The sequence below is a fragment of the Ambystoma mexicanum genome, chromosome 11 (assembly GCF_040938575.1).
Source record: "Ambystoma mexicanum isolate Mex_15411 chromosome 11, UKY_AmexF1_1, whole genome shotgun sequence".
NCBI classification, from domain to species: domain Eukaryota; kingdom Metazoa; phylum Chordata; class Amphibia; order Caudata; family Ambystomatidae; genus Ambystoma; species Ambystoma mexicanum.
In genome coordinates this window covers 201234532-201256813 of record NC_090934.1, presented here as the reverse complement: position 1 = coordinate 201256813, position 22282 = coordinate 201234532, and the positions used below count along the sequence as shown (strand labels likewise).

Below are 22282 nucleotides of genomic sequence, written 5' to 3'. Positions count from 1 at the left end.
CGTGTCACTCATCATCCCTTCTCCTCCCTGACATAGGATGGAGGGCTCTGTCTCTCTTTCATGCATTTTTAGTGGCCTCTCAAGCTTTAATACAGCAGGGCATCCTGCCACTCCTCATTCCTTCTCCTCCCTGACGTTAGATGGAGGCTCCGTGTCTCTTTCACGCATATTCCGTGCCCTCTCAAGCTTTAATACAGCAGGGAATCCTGCCACTCCTCATCCCTTCTCCTCCCTGACAGCAGATGGGGGGCTCTGTGTCTCTTTCATGCATATTCAGTGCCCTCTCAAGCTTTAATACAGCAGGGCATCCTGCCACTCCTCATTCGTTCTCCTCCCTGACATCAGATGGAGGCTCTGTGTCTCTTTCATGCATATGCAGTGCCCTATCAAGCTTTGATACAGCAGGGAATCCTGTCACTCCTCATCCCTTCTCCTCCCTAACATCAGATGGAGGCTCTGTGTCTCTTTCATGCATATGCAGTGCCCTCTCAAGCTTTGATACAGCAGGGAATCCTGTCACTCCTCATCCCTTCTCCTCCCTAACAGTGATAGAGGCTCTGTGTCTCTTTCACACATATTCAATATATAATAGGACTTTTTCTATTTCCCATCTCCATGTGACTTTGGGTCATTATCATCTTGGCAGTGTTTGTCATCAAGATGTTTAGTCCAACTAGTTCACGATTGCGAAATATGGGATGTCGTAGGACAATAGTGTTTCTCTTGCGTTCTTACTCTCCCTACAGCTCGAAAGGAATGTAAGGATTACATTTAAGAACGCAAAAAATATAACGCGCTAACTTTTGAAGCTGTACAGTGCTGTTGATAAAATGTGCAATTATTTTGCATATACATTATCCTCATTTTGTTGACCTTGGAAGGATGAACGTCTGAGTCAGGTTCAGTAACCCAATAATGTGTGCACCCAGCTGTGTCATGTGACACAGTCCAAAGTGTAATCCACTAAAGGTCTACATGAGTTACAAGACACAACAACTCTCACTTTTTTGAGCATGGAAACGTGTGTCATTTCTGTCTGTACAGTGCTCCAAAAAGGTGGGCAGGGGCAGTCTCATGGCAGTTTGTTGGCATTTGATCTGCTCAACCAGTCTTTCAGGTACGCAGACTTGTTGCTAAACCGCACATTTTCCCTTTAGCCCAGTAAGAAAGCAGATCCCTTACAGCACCCTATATTTATGCACAGAGGCGTTGCTAGGGGGAGTCTGCGGGGCTATAGACCCGGGTCTTTTGGTTGAAGCCCCGGATAGAAACCCTGGGGCTGCAACCAAAGGGCTAGCTAGTCCCGAGTCCAGACAGTCCCGGCATTAGCATAGCCCCGGATCTTTTGCAGACCTAGCAACAATCCTACTTATGGCAACTATCTTGTGAAGAGGGAGGGCAGACTGTCTCTTTGTTGTGCCGAGTGCTCCATGGTGACCTGCTGAGTTTGAGAGGATTATCGAAGAGGTGTTGATGGATTTAACTATGTCGCAGTCTGCAACTCTCCCCCCAAACTTTCTGCAAAAGTACGAAAGATGCAGAACAGGGCAAATCTGAGCTTGGGAGCAAAACATTCTGTGTACATGGTCTATGATAGACAAGTATGGGGCAGGCGCATTAAACATGTACTCTTTCTGGGGTACATCGCTCGCACTGCTCACCCCTTCTCTCCATGACACAGACTCCCTGCCAGCTAATGTTTACTTAACCTCGAAGTTTGGTTTCCTTAGAATAGCCAAATAAATGATTATTCTGCTGAAGTTGAATGTTTTATTTTATCCGAACTTCGGCCAAATAGTTATTTGAAGCCACATTTCGGTACACCCTTTCATGTATATTGAAACAGTATGGTAGTATATGGCTCTCTTGGTATGTATTAGTGTTTATTTCCTAAAAATATGTCCTTTTCTTACAAGTTTGAAATGTAAATGCAGATTTTATTTGCTCTTTGCGTTTGTAACTTGGCAGTGGGGAGCCGTTACGTTAACACTGCAATGTAAATGGCTCCCCGCCGCCACCTGCACATTTATATCATTTGCACGGCAGAGTGCAAAAGGTGGCAGGCAAAACGTGACGGACAAGCGTGTATGCTGCTTTTTGCACTCCCAAGCATTTGCTCCGGTATGAAAATGCATGCAGGCGCCAATGCTGCATCATTTGTAGGGTGGAGTGGAAGGGAGTGGTGGAAAAACTCAACTTGCGTTTCGTCCCTGCTCGTCATCATACAAATGTATAAAAATGGGGTGCACGTAAATGAAAGATGTAAAAACCTTACATAAGGCTCTTACGTGTTGGTACGCCGAGCTCAAAATGGTCGCAATGCCTGTTCATCAATTTTGAATTAGTAAAAATATATGTTGTATTGCTTGGATAACAGTTGGTAGGATCAATGAAGATTGTATAAGCACAGGTCTTGAAAGACTAAGTTTAAAATATTGTGACTTTGATCACATTGAGAAAATGTATTTGCCAGTATGAGTTTACCCTGATAATAGGGGGATGCCCTCACCTGCTTCATTGTAATCTTATAAATGATTGTGCCATATTTTTGTGACAAGACAAAATAGTAGATTGAAGAAAGATTCCTTGGTGCAGGTGTGTTCATTCGTTCATCATGACGGATGAGTGAAAAAAGATGTTGGCTAACTTTGTGAACAGACAAAATAATTCTTGCAAAGAAAAAATCCTAGATTTATTTGGGGGGCAGAAGAGCACGTTCAGTGGTATTAACTGCCCCTGCTATCTTTCCGTACAAGACAAACAGACAACTGAGTTTGCATCACACATCATCATCTAGTGGCTACTAATTCTGGGGCAGAGAGAATCCCGGTGGCCAGCTTGTGTTGCAGCGGGAGGGGAAATAACCATCTTCAGTGCCAACATGCTTGGAGAATCTAAACATGAGAGAGACAGGGAGAGGCAGTGACTTGAGGCCTTTTTACATCCACCACCGCAACATCTGTGCCTACCAGGCGGTGGAGGGAAGTTTGTTTGCAGTAAATTGAAAACATCCATGTTACACCAGACCATTCAAGAGATAAAAGTACATGCTCAGTGATTGGGGTCAGATGAAGAGGGGGTTTAGTCCACGCTCTGGGGCAGAAGGTAGGGAGGCGCATATAGCATCTGCTGATGAGCTGGGAGGAACAGCACGCAGTGTAGAGGAGCAGCGCATGAGAAGTTGCTGTCTCCACCACCGCCCACATCCACTGAGCCTGAAAACCATGATAATGATGAGGTAGAAAACAATTAATTTGTAATTTTTGTAATTTGCGTGGTTTGGTCCACTCCTAAGAGTCCATCAAGACCAAGATCTTTTGGGACTACTGCCTGAATACAAAATCCCTTTCTGCCCAATTGGCGCTGTACCGAGTATGGTCATACATTAAAGATCTGTTAGGGGACGAGGTATAGGCCACGACCCAACCGACCATATGGACACCGGTTGCGGTTGTTGTACCGGTTCTGTTCGGATTTTACCGGCATGTTGGTACTAAGTACATCATTTGTACCTGCACCTTGCACTTTGCACTCATACTTGATGTTAGTGAGTCTCCAAATATGTTACTGTTTATTGCTTTTATTAATCGTTTATGTTTATGTATTGTTATTGCTAATTGTTTTGTCATTTATTGACATAATTCATTTATTTCTGTTTTATATTTTCTTCTTGTCTGAAGCTCTTTGAGCTATAACACAATGAAGGTTATTATTATTATTATTATTATTATTATTATTATTATTATTATTATTAGTATTTGGGTCCTTTCTTCAGAAACGTCTTGCTCATTGGGCCGAAGAAGTAGCAGCTGTTGATGGACGTCAAACCGGATTCACAAGAGGTGTGGGGGTTGAGCTTAACTTGATGCTCCTAAATTGCCTAAAACTAGACGCATTAAGGCGTAAGAGGAAACTATACATCGCCTTTATAGATCTGAGCCAGGCTTTCGACAGTATAAATCGCAACCTGCTGTGGAAAAAACTTTGTGCTTGGAAATGTCCAAATGAGCTGCTGGCCCCGCTGATTGTGCTACATTCTAACACATCAATTAGAGTCCGGCTAAATGAACAAGGTGACTTATCTGATGAGATATTGACAAAACGAGCAGTTAAACAGGGTTGCCCTTTGGCAGCCCAGCTATTTAAGCTCTTCATTTCTGATCTACCTCTAACATTAAGTGAACTAAGAGTATTTCCTCCGTTGGTGAATGGTCATGAACTGAGTTGGGCTGTTTATGCCGACGATATTGTGTTTATGGACTCTACTCCTATTGGACTGCAGCGCTTGCTAAATGAATTTCAGCAGTATTGCATACAAAATGACCTACGAATTAATATCAAAAAATCAAAAATCATCGAGGTGGGTCAAAGTAAATCAAAGAAGCCAGGTAACTTTGAATGGAAGATAAATAATGAACCTCTTGCGATAACTGACAGTATAAGATACTTAGGTTTTCTGTTTAACAACTCAATTCGAGAATGGGAGTGGAGCCAAGACTTGGTGACCCGGATGAAAATGTTTGCATTACAAGGGGCAAAATTGCATGCAGCTTACGGTAAATTTACTCTAAAACCGGTTTTATCATTTTACCTTCAAAAAGTAGTTCCCGCAATAACTTTTGGGAGTGAAACATGTTGGAATCTTCCAAAAGATCTATGGGACAAGCTCGAAGGTAGCTTTTGGCATAAAGTGTTGAGACTACCAAATAGCTCATCAATTGTGGCAATACGATATGAGCTATGTATTGAGGCCTTATATGGAACTGTACTGTGGAAATCAATCTCCATGTTTAGGAAAATGCGGATGGAGACGGTAGTAAAACCTTATGAAATATTACATTCTGTTTCTGAACATTCATCTGCATCGTTACTAAAGGAGTGGGAGAAAAAACTACTTCTTGTATTGGAAGATGCTGGAGTTTCTGTAGAAACTGTAATACTTCGCCCCCAAATTGCGAAGAAAAAAATTTGTCACCATAATTGGCTAAGAAATGAAGAACGCCGGAATAAACTGACAACTTCCTTGGACCTTGGAACTGCGCTAAATAAACTGGTTGCAGTTCCAAAATACTTGGAGAAATTCCCATCACAATACCATCGTAACATGTTCCTGCGGATGAGACTTAATTTATATAAAACTAGGGAGTTACAGCTCCTGAGAAATGATCCGTTGGTGCAGACAGCAAAATGTAGATTCTGCAAATTTGGCCAAGAATCGGTGAGACATCTAATATTGGATTGTGATGCCATTACAGCGCAGCGTAGTCTGCATTTAGATCGTTTTGCTCCCTCGTCAGGAAACATGGATTCCTGGTGGTGCTACCTGATCGCAGGTTTTAATACTCAGTTAACCTGCGCAATAATAAACTTCATGGACGCACTACAGTTAAACAATTGAAACATAATTAGTGATTTTAGCTAGTAAAGGCCTTGAGGATATGAGGCACAAATGTAACAAAAAGTTTTTCTTTCTGTTGTAATAAACTAATGTTACAAAAAAAAAAAAAAAGAAAAATTATTATTATTATTATTATTATTATTATAAAGATGACTGCCCTACCAAATCCAGGCAGCATCTACACATGATTCTGCAAACCACTGATCCCAACGAGGAGGACAATACCTCAGTTACAGAGATGGGACGGAAAGACTGAGGTACCCAACCACCTTTGGATAGTGTCCTTCAAACATAACTTGAAACAATACAAACTTGTAACATCGCCATGTGGCTGCAAGACCGCCATTGCCACTACCACCACCGCAGTGAGTCAAATGAGCATAAAAGGCCACAGCTAAACCCACCCCGGGCATGGTTTCAACCAGAAAAGTTGTCAACATCGTCTTACCAGTTGTACTCTGTGCAAGAAAACTGTGTGATATTGGAAGCCTGCGCCTAGCTTGGGTACCATATCTTCGTGGACCCATCCACAGGTATGGTGGGATGGACATACAAGCCCTTAGCTGCAGCCCTCTGCCATGAAGTTGAGTAGGATCAACATGAGCCAGACTCCTAAATTAAGTTCAAGCAGTGCATTATTAGGGCTGTTAACAGGTTTGGCCCAAATAAGGAAAGAATTGCAAGAACAGGATGCCTTCCTTGTGTTCACCTTTTCCAGTGTTTAGGATGGTGAATCTGAATCCAGGTTCTATTCCCAGGATTAATGATGAATCCTGGCAGGATCAAAGTCTGTCCCCACACGTGGTTCTTGTTTCTTTAGGATTGTGACTCTTGGCTTGGTAAGGTCTCTCCCGTTCCTGATGTCTTTGAACCCCATGCTCACCTGCATTCTAGGGAGGCATGGGGGTGGAAGCTGGGGTGGGATCATGGAGAACCAAACACCAGGAGACTGGGAATGTGAATGTACTTGGTGTCTTCACTTCAGGTTCCTCCATTCCTCCTTTTCTCAGGGTTGTGTCTCTCTCTAATAGCAGCAGCCCCACTTTCCCCGTGATGAGTCTAAGGGCAACTATCTTACACCTACTGTCCTTTCTCCTCTGTTTGGTTCCTCTCCTGAAAATAATGGCCACTTCATCCATCCCAGGCTCTCTCCCATCTGCCTCCAGTACACTGTCTCCAACTTCTCCTTTCTAGTGTCTTCTCCAACCTTCTCCTGATCTATCCTTTCATCCTCCTACACTTCTCTGTAGTGTCTCCTGCAAACTTCTCCAGATATCTCCCATTAATCTTCTCCACCCCATCTCTAGTGACTCCTCCGACCTCCTGCTGATGTCTCATTTCAGCCTCCTACTCCCCTTTCCTTGTATCTCCACTCACCTTCTCCTGACTATTCCATTCAATCGCCACCACTTCTCTAACATTTCCTCATACCGCCTCTTGATGTCACCATCCAACCTCCTCTCTCTTTTTCCCCTCCAGCCGCCTTAACCTCCTTCACCTCAACCTCCTCCAGAACAATCTCCAGCGCCGTCCACCCAAACCACTGCAAAACTGCCCATACCCTTTAGAGGTACCTAAACCCTCAGCTTCTGCCACATTCTGCAGGAATGAGCACACCCGTTTTTTTGTGATTGGTGTAGTAATTGGGAATTGGGACGGAAATGTTTGAAAATCCAAAACACCTGATTGTAATATTGTTCTAACATGGTACAGGGTCAAGCAGACTGAGCATATTTCAGACCTTTAACCATTGTTGTATCCACACACTCGCAGTGGATGCAACAAGCAAACTGCCCCTGGACAGGCTTTTGCTTACTCGCTGCTGCAGTGGGCATTGCTCACTGCATGCTGCTAGTTTAGCGTGCCTATCAGCCACAATGTGGATTCCATACAGTTTGCTCCACATGAGTTGTTTTAAGAAGGAACCATGGTCCATCGAAAAACTGTGGGTTCAGACCTGAATTACTCACACAGGCATTTCTTAAAGGGACAGGAGTCGGTGAAGATCCAGTGACAGTCCTCAGTCCTGGATAATGGTGGGGCGGCCCGAGGAAACTTCAGTGCACCTCCTTTGGACCCAATATCACACCACTGTTGGCAGCACCTCGCCTCGTGATTGCCCTATTCCCTAAACTCTGGCACAGGGGACCTCATCACACGGCCCACCCACAGGAAATCATCATACTATCCCCAGCTCATACTGTCATCCCCAAAATAATGTGAGCAAGGACACAAATATGACAAGTCGCATGACAGAGTGCACTTGCTTCCTGCTATCCTGGCAGAAATGAGTCCTATCTGGTGTAATACACGACAGAAAAATACAGTGCTGCATAGTGATCATCTGGTGTAATACACAACAGAGAAAAACAGTGCTCCATGGTGATCATCTGGTGTAATACACGACAGAAAAATACAGTGCTGCATGGTGATCATCTGGTGTAATACACAACAGAAAAATACAGTGCTGCATGGTGCTCATCTGGTGTAATACACGACAGAAAAATACAGTGCTCCATGGTGATCATCTGGTGTAATACACGACAGAAAAATACAATGCTCCATGGTGATCATCTGGTGTAATACACGACAGAAAAATACAGTGCTGCATGGTGATCATCTGGTGTAATACACGACAGAGAAAAACAGTGCTCCATGGTGATCATCTGGTGTAATACACGACAGAAAAATACAGTGCTGCATGGTGATCATCTGGTGTAATACACGACAGAAAAATACAGTGCTGCATGGTGATCATCTAGTGTAATACACGACAGAAATATACAGTGCTCCATGGTGATCAGCTGGTGTAATACACGACAGAAAAATACAGTGCTGCATGGTGATCTCATTTGTGGCATTGGGTAGCACCATGCCTTCCCTTTCTTAGTTGCAATACATTGGAGTAGAGTCTGAAAATGAAGCACAAATGAAAGGAGCACAGAGAGTGTGCTCCTTTCATTGGCGCTACTTTTCAAAATGTTCAGCTCACCTTATTCTCAAAGGTGACCTGTGCACTTCAGGAGGGGCAGGACAGTTGGGCAGAGATGTGCTGTGCTGTCCCCTTGTATACGTTAGGGTTGGGATGGGTAACTGACTCCCAGCAACTGGTTGATATCTGGGAGCGCAATTCACAGAGATTGGCCCTTAAAGGCACCGTCTCTGTGAAATGATTGGGAAAGATGGTGATGCAAATGACAGGGTCATTTCTGAAACTGCCATAAAATGCACCTCCCCCCGCGTCTCTTCCCAACTCTCGTTTCTGCACATTTAAAGCAGATCTGTTTTGAGAATTCGGGATGCACCTTTAAATGCGCTGAAATGCCCCCTGATATCTGCAAAAAGGTGGAAAAGGGCACGTTCTAAAAAGCTCTCAATCAGATGTCCTTTTTGGATTGGGCTGCTCCTTTGCACAATTCATCACTTGCACCAAACACAGTTTTGAAAACTGCCTCATAATGTTTACCAATAGCTGGACATATCAACATTGAAGCAACAGAAAGGGGGGGTTCTATGATAAAATGTATAACAATACTACATTATAAACAGTGTATTGATTGCGTAAACCAGTTCATGCAAAAGGCATTGAGCCTGCTTTTCAAAACATAAAAGGTTGCACCCCATTCACAAAGGGCATATGAAAGTGTGCATCATTGATGCACACATTCAGATGCTCCATTTCATCCCCTTCAGGCAATTTCATAGATAAAGGTGCATTTTAAAGTGCATCTGCAACACGATGTATGAAACAGTATCACTCCCTGCACCTGTTTGGATAGGGGGATGTGCAATGTATAAAAGGATCCTTTCTGACCCTTTCAGGTAGCTTTTTAAGTGATACTGCAATAATACGAATTGCTACGGTCAGATTTGCATTTCTATCCCACGAACAGGGATGTAAGTGCTTTTTAGCTTTGTCTTTATGCCCATTAGAAGCCTGTCATTGCAAACACCTGGATGTCTGTTAAACATCAGGACCTGTCTTACCATCGGGTCACTTGGATCTTGAGGGCTTCCATGGTCGCCAAAAGGATCATTTTATGACATTGGAAACTTGCAGTTTTTCCGACTGGCGATTGCAGGACATGTACTCACTTTGCAACATTGAGAGAGTGGCAATGAGCATGCAGAGAAAGAGCAAAACGTTTGATGACATTTGGAGTGGATTTCTTGAATCAGACTTGGAGTGATCTGCTGTTTGGAGGAGCACAGATGAAACCTGGAAGATAAGTTCTATTTTCGTCTACAGTTTTCTTTCTTTCTTTTTTTTTCATGATGCTTAAACGGAGAGTGGAGGGATGGGAATGTGTGACTGTTTCTACTTTTGGATTATACATTGATATGTTTGTTTATTGATATTGTTTTCTTGTTCAATTTTAATGCAAATGTTTATGATAAGACCAAAAATTATGAATACAAACATAAATAAACATGAGGATTGGGAGTGCATTATTGATAACCTTCGGCCTGATTCATGGAAATGTGTGCAAAAATCCTGCAAGGGCCGCGCACCGTGAAGGACACTGCGCGAGCCTGGGCGCTGAAAGAAAAATGCGCGCCCTCCCTATTATTGGAATTTACAGTGCAAGGGAAGTGTATTCGCAAGTCACGCCTGGAACGCCCCCGTCACGCCCACACGATAAGCATAAACAGCCAGAAGAGCTACCGTTGCGCGCTCCCCCGGGCGCGAATACACGCTCCCTTCAAACAGTGTGTGGGGTCCCCCGTAAACAGGCCTGCGACTCAGGGACCCTGCGCGGGTCACTCGTAACGGTATGTGACACCCCAACAACATGCGTATAAAAAAATGGAACTCAGCAATAACTCGGGAAATCTGCGTACGAACCCTGTCAAAACGTTCCTGCACCCTGCTACACTGCTTATGCGCACCCCTAAGTTACATCCGAACCCCGATTTAGTACGCGCACCCCGAAATCCGACATGCAACCCCACCTGAGTGCTGCAAATCATACGCACAAGTGTACTTACGCCTGCCTTCGGGTGGCGGATGGTATGAAGGACTTGCGGGGCCATTTCGCAGCTGAGACGTTGCACGATTGAATCCGTGAATACGTCTCGTGCTGCGCAATTGTGGGTGTGCGAGGGACAGCCTACAGGCCGTCCCTCATAACGCCCACCTTTTTGCAAGTTCTTCCCCATTTTTGGTGTTCTGCCACCTTCCCAGATGTGCCGAGCCAGCTCGAACTCCACGCAAGTCCAGGGAAAGTACTGCACATTCAATTCAATGAATCGACGAAGGCGGATTCGCGTGCAGTTGCGCGCGCAGGTGCCCTATTTTACACGTAGATAATTCCATGAATCAGGCCCTATGTGTTCAGTTGGGTTGGTCAGCGCAACATTTGCACACATACGCCAGAAACCCACAGGGCACCTTTGTGAATGAGGTATCCTGCACATTTCTTAAGGTCACACAAGCAATAAAGTATACACTATTATATATTTGCGGGACTTGTCCAGAATTGGGCCCAGTGTATGCAACATGAAAACAGACAGAAATCATACCAATTCTTACTGTATTGATACAATCTGTGTGTTCATGGCTGTTTGGACACACTTTTGCACTGGTACGGTGACGTTTTGCTCCAGCCGTTTGCACCACATTGCAACAATGCGTATTTACACAGTGGCCATTATTGTGTCATTGCAAATGCAGGAACGCAATTGTTGGAAAGTGATTTTAATTCCCCTGTGTTAAGTAATTGATTATCGTGTTCTTTGGAAGCATGGGTGACATTTAAAGGTCACCAGGAGCAGCAGCTCGTGGCCTTGGCAACACCTTTGCGCTGACAGTGTAACTTCCGGTTTGAAGGTCGTAGGGCACTGAGAACAAACACGGCCCCATAGGGGCTGTGTTAAAATCCCCACCACGAACCACTCAGTAGTTTCCTAGCGAATGATGTAATATGGAAGATACCAGGAGGAGTGGGAGCTACACTTCCAGTCCTTACCACGTCAACAGGATGTTGCTGATACAGCGCCGAGAGGCCGGGCGCTTATCACTGTAGTGGGATGTGAGCCACCAGGCTACTTTAAGATAAATGCAGGTGCAGCTGGAGAGCTGGGTAAGAGGTGAGGGGCAGTACATACCCATGTGGGGATGCACATTGCATAAGGCTGCTATGTCATAAGGGCATTGCGTAAAAAAAATGAATGGCAAAACACTGAATTTTTTTAATCGAATTTTTCTGAGTGTGTGCAAATGTTTTCAAAATAAAGATGGGGGTTTGGGGCTGGGGTGTGGGGATGTGGGAGGCTGCAGTGGAGGGTCTCCCCCACATTAAAACATTAATAAAAGTGCAAAAAAGAAAAATCATTTTCAAAAATCGAAAAATAAATAGTTGTTTTGGACCCATTTTTTACCCGTAATTTCTTTCGTTCTTTGCAACCATTCTTCACTTTCCTTTGATAACAGGATCGAGAACATGTTGCTCTCTGTGTCCAGGAAGCTGATCAGACGGTAACTACCAGGCAATAGGCTATCTATCCCCTTTCTTATAGTTTGGAACTATAATAGATGTCTTCCAAGATTCAGGATTTTCCTTTTAGCCAGAAGGTTTTCAAACAATAGGTATAAAATGGAGCCCCAAAGTTCAGGGGCTGTCTTAATAACCCTGCTACAGAGCCAATGTGGGCCCAGGGACGGTCCGTGAGTCAGGGGCAGATCGAACTGCAAGCAAAATATTCTCTATGGACAAATGTAATGTCCATGGACCCTCATAATCCAAAACAAAAAGCTCGTATGTTTCCTTAAATAGTTCCTCAAAGTGTGCTGCCCTCAGTGGTTATGCAATTGGATTAGTTACTGTCTCCATATTTAAAGTGCTCTGATTTTGCACCACATCCCAAACATTTCTAGACTCATGCTTCAGAATAGTTTCAAGCATAGCGTCCCCATCTTGTTGACAAGCAGAAATGCATGCGCTTTATTCCAGTTTTTGTATTTTTGCTGAGCTCGTTCTTATTTTTCTTGTAATTGGGTTTTTGGGGAGACACATGGCATTCATTTTTAAACCTGGCTAAATCAAGCTGTACCGTAAATGCTGTCACTATATTTGGCATGTCAGCTAATAACTGAGATAGGATAGCAGTAATCTCAGATAGGAGGCTACACTTAACATATTATGGCAGTGTGACAAATCAACTTCCGGGGCACCAGTGGTCCAGATATGAATATCGGTTTCTAAACCATCAATCATCCCCACACCTCTAGTACACCAGAAGGCATCCAAAAATATTGGAAATACAAGCAAATTATAAACCTCCTTGTCCAATTTTGGTAACGTGGACAGAACGGCAGGCTTATCTCTGCAAGGTTGTGAATTGTTGGATAGATAAAACAGCGAAAATACATTTATCACCCAATGATAAAAGGGACTGTTCAGTCATGGTTGTATAAAAATATCTACTTTATTATTTTCACAACAGACAAGCCTGACACACTCCAAAATACAACCCACCCTGTAAAGGAATGCAGAGGACAGACAGTTTCAAAGAAGGAAAAGGGTTGCACTCTGTATACTGACAGGAGAGTAGTCGGTAAAGTAATGAATCGCTATAGTTCAAAAATACTTGTTTTCAACACAAAAGGAGCAATGCGTCATGAAATGTTTCTAGGAGCCTTTGGCGAAGGTCCAGGGAAACAAAACCACATGAACCTTTGTGTTATGTATGTTTTTGGTGCTCAACAGGGTCGAGTCGGTTTCAGGGCGCCTGCAGCTTCTGCAACAGATTCCAAGGTGTGAGGCAGCTGTGGGTATCTCTCGAGAGCCAGTTCGGTGAACGAAGCTGGATAGACAGTTATAGGCTGACCTACATGATGGCTCAGGGTCAGGAATCGTTGTTTCAGTGCTGTTCGGCGGGTCTGAAGCACTGGTCGAGGCATTTTGGAAGGCGTTTAGGACTGCGGTGTAACAACAGTCAGCGGAGCAGTTGGTTGCAGCTCGAGGGCTCGACTGGCTTGAAAATGTTTCTTTAATGCAGACTTATTGGTGGATACCGATCAATGCACACCTCCTAACATATTCACTGGGCTTGTGTCGTCCTTTAAGCTGGATGGCCCAAAGCTGAGGAGAGTGCTGCAGGCAGCTGCCTTATCCTTCGTTTGGTTGAGAGACTCTCTGGCACATCCCACCTAAGATGGTTGTTGCAGAGCCTAGCAGGTCACGCTGTCTGCTGGTAGGGTACTGGTTTTGGAGCTTCTGGAGGGTCCACTGGATTCAGTATCTTTCTCCGTTCCCTGGGAGATGTTAAGGCAGAGGATACTGCTTCCCTGTTGGAGGCCCTGGCCGCCTTTCACTGGCAGAAGATATAAGGCAGACAGTACCTTCAGCCATGGTCCAATGCTGAGTACTTTTTGCTATTGCTTACAGAGTCTTCAGATGATCTTTTTAAAAGAGGAGCTCAGCCCTCTTTTAAAGCCAAATGAACCACAGGAATTGGTGTAGGCTAAGCCTACCTTAATGAACCAATCCTTGGTCTCTGCCAACAAACTCCTGTATGCATAAGGTCATAACGAGAGTGCTTTTCAACAGAAAAGGTAAAGGGGTGAAAACATGTAATATTAAGTCCCACCCATCTTCCTGTCTGTTGTGGATCAAAGGGTCTCTCTGGTTAATTGAGCTCTCTGTGGTTCCTGATTAAAGCGGAAGGTCTCCCTTGAATCTGCAGTGAGACCAGATTTTCTGGCTTCTGCAAATCAGATTCTCGTACCTTCTGAATGGGGTCCCCCTGCGGGGATTACTACTATAAACAGCTGTCTCAGACAAGACAGTTCACTGCCCTTGATACTAAGAGGTGGGAGCTGGTTTCAGGTTGACGCAGATGCATATCAAAGGTTGTTCAGATTTTCCTGTCCTTTGTTAGTCCTGTGACCAGGCCCCCTGCATACCTGCTTGAATTAACTCTGATTAGTAGGTGAAGCAGCCATCAGCAGTTAACAAAGGACAAGGCGAAACCATGGAGCCTTTGTTAGTTAATTAGGCTGACCATGGCAGGAGGAAGGTGTTGCCTTCCCTCTTCTGAGATGCCTTGATGTATTCTTGGCTGTTCTATCCCAACTAAATGTGAAAGGGGGGGGCCGCGCCTGTAGGCTGTGTCCAACCAGAGGACAATGATCTATGTGTATGTCATGCAGTGAGCATTGGAAAATGAGTGTGGATTAGCCCCACTCAGTTTCAGAGTTTCATCTTCCATCACTCCATTTCTTTTCAAATTCAAAAAACCCAGGCGAGCGCACAACCACCGTGCAGATGGTCGAATTCCTCACAGGCAGCATCTGGGGATGTCCAAACCCAGGGCATATCAAGGTTTTTAGTTAAAATATGGTTTATAAACAAATACGTCTTGTGTCTGTTTTAGTGGCTATCTGTTCTGAATATTACACGTATTAACAGTTTCTTGTATATCTGGAAAGTCACTTCTCGTGATAGCATTAGGGTCTAAGGTCATGTGATACCACTTCATGTGATGTCATCTGTGTTGAAGGTCATATGATGACACTTTCTGTGATGTCACCAGGTGTGTGAAGTCCCTTTCGCTACCCCTGCTGTTTTGCAGAATCGATGCACCCTTTATTTTTTTTTTATTTTCCTTTTTGTGGTGGAAAGATGAAAAGTAAGAACATTGTTTTAAAAAAAAAACATTATTCTGTTCCTGGAGTCAAAGCTCTGAAGGTTTCCCTTGATGGCTATTAATATTCGTCATCAGACACCAGATCGGGTCATACAGTGCATAGGATAATACACGGGATCAGGCATGTAAGTTAATAACACATAGCCAGAACATGAAATAGTGCATGAGATCGGGCAGCTCCCATCAGCTATTGTAATCATTAGTAAATGGCGCTGCTACTCACCGACTAATAGTAGTATGTGGCTTCTATAGGACCTTCCGTGATGTCTCGGTAGGGGTCTGTTGGAAGACTGTCTTCAGGCAGCGTGCTCTGCAGACACCTTCTTGCTCACTTTCTGAAACCAGCGAGGAGCGAGCAGTCTGGGGTGTGACTCGGGATCCTTTCACAGGCCACAGGTGCACACTGTGGAATTTGAGATTCGCTCTGGAGCTTGACAGACAGATCCCTCAGGGCGACAAAGGAGCAACTCGTTGTTGCCCTTGTCTTAACGACACACAAAGGTTTGCGGAAGCGTTATTCACCAACCTTCACGGCTGGCTGGAGTTACTGTACACCCATCTCTAACAAGCGTGCACAGAGTTCACTGCGCCGACTCTACCCTGGGTGGAGAATGAATGGGGAGCGCGTGAGAGAGATGGGGTGCTGGGCTAGGGGCGTAGTAATGGCATGAGAGGGGTAGTCTGCGCAGGACTGGGAATGGGGCCCCCCATGCCTACCGCTGGTGCGGTGCAACCTGAAAATATGTAAACGCGATTTAAAAAGACATGCTACCGAACAGGTTACATTCTAGATGTCTAGATTGCACAGAGATGGGAGACTGCAAGTACCAGAATGCACCCGTTAACGCGAAAAATAACCTCTATTGTACTTTGGCGACTAACAACAAAATAACATGGGTGCTAAGGTCACAGGCTCATCGTATTGTCTCCTACAGCCATGCAGCTTGTTATACATTTGAAGTGGCAGAAAAAGCTAAACACAATGAGGATTGTGGTGTACTTGCATTGTAGTGAAATAATTAATTGCTGTTGCAGCACACTCGGAGTGTATGCGTGTTTTCAGATGCATATGGGTCTATCACGTTTGTAATAGGGGTGAGCTAGACTGAGAGTGAGTAGGGTTGAGCCAAGATGTGAGACAGCATGTAGGGGTCAGCAAAGTGGGTATGGGTGAGCCAGGATGAGCAGAGGCAAGCAGATGGGGGCTAGGGTGGGCGGGGTGGTGGTAATAGGGAGGAGGGAGGTAGGGTGGGTGAGTGCAAGGGTGTGTATGATATGAGTGGGCAGGGGTGAGATATGATGAGCAGATGTGAGCTATGGTGGGTGGGATGGCAGTGATAGGCAGGAGGGAGGTAGGGTGGGTGTATGCAAGGGTATGTATGGTATGAGTGGACAGGGGTGAGCTAGGTTGAGCAGAGACCAGCCGATGAGAGCTAGGGTGGGAGGGATGGTGGTCATAGGCAGGAGGTAGGGTGGGTGAGTGCAAGGGTTTGTATGGTATGAGTGGGCAGGGGTGAGATAGGATGGGCAGAGACGAACAGATGTGAGATATGGTGGGTGGGATGGCGATGAAAGGGAGGAGGGAGGTAGGGTGGGTGAGTGCAAGGGTGTGCATGATATGAGTGGGCATGGGTGAACCAGGATGAGCAGAGACAAGCAGATTTGATCTAGGGTGGGTTGGATGGTGGTGATAGGCACGAGGGAGGGTGGGTGGGTGAGTGCAAGGGTGTGCATGATATGAGTGGGCATGGGTGAGCTAGGATGAGCAGAGACGAGCAGATGTGAGCTAGGGTGGGCGGGGTGGTGGTGATAGGCAGGAGGTATGGTGGGTGAGTGCAAGGGTGTGTATGGTATGAGTGGGCAGGGGTGAGATATGATGAGCAGATGTGAGCTATGGTGGGTGGGATGGCAGTGATAGGCAGGGGGGAGGTAGGGTGGGTGTATGCAAGGGTATGTATGGTATGAGTGGACAGGGGTGAGCTAGGTTGAGCAGAGACCAGCCGATGAGAGTTAGGGTGGGAGGGATGGTGGTCATAGGCAGGAGGTAGGGTGGGTGAGTGCAAGGGTGTGTATGGTATGAGTGGGCAGGGGTGAGATAGGATGGGCAGAGACGAACAGATGTGAGCTATGGTGGGTGGGATGGCGATGAAAGGGAGGAGGGAGGTAGGGTGGGTGAGTGCAAGGGTGTGCATGATATGAGTGGGCATGGGTGAACCAGGATGAGCAGAGACAAGCAGATTTGATCTAGGGTGGGTGGGATGGTGGTGATAGGCACGAGGGAGGGTGGGTGGGTGAGTGCAAGGGTGTGCATGATATGAGTGGGCATGGGTGAGCTAGGATGAGCAGAGACGAGCAGATGTGAGCTAGGGTGGGCGGGGTGGTGGTGATAGGCAGGAGGTATGGTGGGTGAGTGCAAGGGTGTGTATGGTATGAGTGGGCAGGGGTGAGATATGATGAGCAGATGTGAGCTATGGTGGGTGGGATGGCAGTGATGGGCAGGGGGGAGGTAGGGTGGGTGTATGCAAGGGTATGTATGGTATGAGTGGACAGGGGTGAGCTAGGTTGAGCAGAGACCAGCCGATGAGAGTTAGGGTGGGAGGGATGGTGGTCATAGGCAGGAGGTAGGGTGGGTGAGTGCAAGGGTGTGTATGGTATGAGTGGGCAGGGGTGAGGGAGTGACGGTAGGGTAGAGTGGGCTGAGGGTAGTGTGGTGTGGGGTAGAGTTGGGTGGTATGGGGTAGAGAGGGGTATGGTATATAGGAGTGGGGTAAGGTGGATGAGTAGAGGGGAGCAGGGCATAGTGGAAGGTCATGGTGGGAGTAGAGAGGGATGAGGAAGGGCGGGTGATGGTAGATATGGGTGATGAATGGTGGGTGGTTGTAAAGGGGGTGCGGATGGGTGGTTCAGGGTAGATATGGGTGAAGAATGTTGGGTGGGTGTAGAGGGGGTGAGGAGGGGTGGCCAGTGGTAGAGTTGGGTGGCGCTACGGTTGACAGGAGTTTGGGTGGGTAGGGGTGGACAAGAGTGCAGGTGGGTTTAGAGTGTGGATGGGGAGTAGTTGGGTGCAGGAGGCAACCCATTAGGCGCCCTGAAATCCATCCAAGGCAGTTCATCAGCCTGCATCACTGCCCCTACCCAACAGGCACCATCCACCCCTTTCTCTTAGAAGCACAAGATGTTCCGATTTTTTTTAAATTGAGCAACAAGTTGGTGTGTACATTCTGCAGAGTTTGGGGGATGGTCTGTAACGTGGGAAAACGGGTCTTCCATTGTTTTGATGGAAGGGTATTTTTCCTGCATTTTTCACAGCGGCCGCTGCAGCAGCCACATTAATCCCTTGAGCTATCTTACTGGGATTGACCTATGGAGTACAATGATATCTCTGCAGCAGTCATTTTATTACCCTTAGCTTTCCCACATAGGTTCTAACTTGTATTGAGAGAACTTGGTTTGATGTTTTTAATTTGAAAATGTATATATGAGAACCTTTTCTGACTACTGGTTTCTTAATTGTAACCAAAAGTCGGGGTCTGGGGCTGTTGGACCATACATATTCAGCATTGTATATTCAATGGATTCTACCAGCAGCTTGACTAATACCCATCTGCCAACATCATCAGATTAATTCGCTTTAACTTTGCATTTGAATGTCTGGTTGATAAGAGTGATAGCACCATTCTTCATCCCATTAGCTGCACTAGAATAAACCTGACCTACCGAGAGACGTTTGAGTTTAGCAGCTTCTGCCTGTGAAAGATGAGTTTCTTGGATACAGGCAATCAATGGTTTAGCTCTATTGAGGTGAGAAAGTACTTTCTGTCTTTTGACGGTTCCATGTCATTTCATCGCGGGATGTTTTTTCGCTGGGTTTTTTCCCGCTGATCTTTTTTTTCAAAACTAATTGAATTTTTATTTTTTTTATTTTTGGGGGTGTTTCTCCCCAAACCCACCACCATTTATATTCCCGAACACCCACACCCAATTGAAATAATTTTTTTAACCCCCCCCAAAAAAATCTGAGTTTTTTTGACAAATAAATTGCGGTAAAAAACCCTGCGAAAAAACATCCCGCGATGAAAGGATGTTGTACCCTTTTAACAGGATTGTGCAACCCTTTAAAATTCCATAAGGTTATATTAAAAGCCATGACTTAGGATAAGATAGCTAGTTGGTCAAAGTAGCTAAAATTATACATATATTTGCTGTGATAAAGACAGGTATGACAGTGTAAGCCAAAAAGTAGTTAGGTAGCTATCTAGTACACAAGGATTGATTAATCTGCATAAGTGGTATAAACAAAGAAGGAGAGATAAACAAGGGAAAGGGGAAGACAAACAAAATCAACATGGATATTTATAATCCAACTAAGATGGAGAGGTCTGGGGAGAAATGGTGCTTACAGTATACATCCACTCGCATCCATGTTGAGCAATAGGAAAAACAACGGGTGGAGAGCCTTGGAGAGATGGCCAAACTCACCCACCCCTCAGGGGCAGATATCATATAAGTAGACTGTTGAGGTCACCCTTTGAATGTTACAAATCAAATCAAGTAGGTGGTCTTGTTGTGTCCATTTCATATCTTTTATAATTTTGAATATAACGTCTCAAATCTATAGGATCACGGAAAATAGAGGTGTGACCATTAAGAGTGACTTTAACAAAGGCTGGATGTATGATGCCATATCTTGCATTTAGTTGTTTTAGGGCTGGTCTGAAGGCAAGTAGTTATTTTCTTCTAGCGGCAGCAGCATTGGATACATCTTTGGATGAAAAAATCTTCTTACCATTCCATGAGAGCTGCTTTATTAACTTCGCTTCATCCATTATGAGTAGGACATGCGTATAGTCCAGTAGTGCAAAGATGAGAGTCCTGGAATGACTGTTAGGAGCGCGCACTGAGTTGATAGGATCTACTCGATGAGCACTTTCAATGTTTAATTGCACAGACGTTGGTAGGTCCAGCAGTTTAGGAAGCAAAGTATTTAAGAACAGGATAGGATTATCTCCCTCAATACCGTCGGGGAGGCCAACAATACGTAGGTTTTTTCTTCTGTTCCGATTTTCTAAGTTCTCAGATTGTTTTTGTAGAGATTTGACTGTGTTTTACAAAACGTGTAGTCTTCCAGTAGTATCCTCAACATTGCTACCTCGCCTCTCAACCTCAATAATTCTAGACTGAAAGGCAGACCACTTATCATTAAGCTATTGAAGTTTAACTTTGGTGGCTTACATAAAAGGTTTCAGAGCTCTAATTTCTGTGAGGATAGTCTGCATGTCCATGATATCTTCTTTAGGCATAGGTGATTCACTTTTCTGTCTTTTGAGGGTACTATAGGGAGATGAAGGAATATCTTTTATTTGACTGTTTTTAAATGCCATAATGTGCTAGAATGTGCAACTGGATAGATATAACCAATTACCAATGAGATGGTAATGTGTGTATTATGCGGATGGTAGATTGATAAAGTGAGCTGAAGGATCTCAGAGCTTCATTTTGTGAATAACTGTTGCAGATACAGGCGAGGAAGCAAGGCTTAATGAGTCAAGGGAGCAGCGTAAATCCAGGTCAATGCTTCCTAAGTTAATTAGCAATCGCAAATGGTTTTCAGAATGCTGCACTTCAAATGGAAGCTTTCCCACAGCGATACCTTTACTGTGGATTAATGTGTTTGTCAAGTTGAATTAAATGCTAAGAAATCAATGTAGCACTTAAAGTGACTTTCCCAGATGTAAATAATTAATTTGGAATATAATATTATCGGAGTTCCTCCACAAAGTAACCTTTATATGGTCAAGTGTCGGCTTTGAGCTAATAATCCTTTATATGTTTAACAGAAAAAAATAGTGCAGCTTAGAAATCACTTAAAAAGCACTTAAAAGTACCCTTTCCCCTCAAAAACAAAGGTGTCTGGGCTTTATTGACATGCAGGCCCTTGTTATAGAGAAAACGTTTTAGCAGCTTCAAGCAGCGTACCTTTTGACACACCGCGTCCGCTCAGCTGACAGGAGCCGTCGGCTGGAAACAATCACGGGACCTCAGTGCTTCAGGCCCTGCACGGGTACGATTTGCAGTGCGTTCAGAGAGCAGGTCTCATGGAGAGACAACACCACGGACAACCAGGGACATTAAAGTCATGGCGGACCCCAATTTCTACATAAATTCGCACCCAGAAGTGTCCGAAAAGGATATGAAACCGTTGGACTCCTGGAATCAAGCGGTGGTAAGCCACTCCCCCTCACAATTGTAAGTGACTGATATTTTATATAATACAAATTATTTTAATATTTTAATACCTTTCATGCCAGGTATATTTCTGATACATAGAACACCTTATTATGCCTGTTACGCCACACCTTTATTACATAGGAAAAATCATTTAAAAAAGGGTCCTTTGCTACTTGCACTCCTTTGACCACACCCCCAAAAACATATTGTTTTACAGTCGTTTAGAGCCTCCATTGATTTCTCCCTCCCACTTATTTGGCAACGCGTCACATGTAAGGGTCTCCCTGAGGTGCAGCGTGCTAGGAGGTGGAATTGAGATTCTGAGAATGCCGAAGAGAGTTGGATGGTTGTTACACCTCTGGATCCAGCGCACCACTCCTCATCGCAGTGAATCTCTCTCTCCCTGCTGTGTCACCTCCTCAGAGCTAGCAACATGGAGGGGTGAGCAAGGATCAACTGATGCCCAGAGGTCAGACATGGGTTTACCAAGCCTTAGCAGCACAGCACTCCAACAAGACAATCTTCCCAGTAGCACTCTTCATGGGAAGTCCGGCGCTATTCCTGCCTTGAATGTAACTGGGTAGTCTCCACCACCATCTCCACAGCACATGTTTTCATCGGAAAATTAGGAGTCACTGCGGAATTCTACAGGAACATCTAGGATTAGGCCACTCGTTTCCAAATTGTGGTTTGTGGCACTGCGGGACTTCAATCACACAATGGGCCTCACTACAACCCTGGCGCTCCCGTAATGAAGGGTGCCGGTACAGGAGCGCCTATTACGAGTTTCCCTCTGCGGGACCCGGAATAGACGTCTGGTCCCGCGAGGGGAATAGGGAACTAATAACGGGCCATTTGTAATGTAATTACCTCCCTCCCCATTCCCATTGAGCCCTACGGGGGCTCAAATGGGAATGGGGATGGGTTCCTGCAAGGAGGAATTACCGGGTCCTCCAATGTCGGAATGACCTGGTAATTCCTCATTGCAGGAACTCCGTATTGGAG

The 22282-nt window shown here is 45.0% G+C and overlaps 1 protein-coding gene and 1 long non-coding RNA gene across 4 annotated transcripts in view; one reads left to right on the top strand and one right to left on the bottom strand.

Moving 5' to 3' along the window:
• The window catches only part of LOC138503239 (uromodulin-like), a 230314-nt gene extending 214767 nt beyond the window's left edge, over positions 1 to 15547 (bottom strand). Inside the window, exon 1 of one of the 2 annotated variants that reach the window (XM_069622827.1) lies at positions 15273 to 15547. The gene's annotated coding sequence lies outside the window, so the exon portion shown is untranslated. The remainder of the gene's footprint in view (positions 1 to 15272) is intronic. The other variant, XM_069622826.1, reaches the window with a different exon arrangement.
• LOC138503243 (uncharacterized) overlaps positions 1 to 22282 on the top strand; it is a 317256-nt gene that overhangs the window by 85165 nt on the left and 209809 nt on the right. The gene's annotated exons all lie outside the window — the stretch shown is intronic.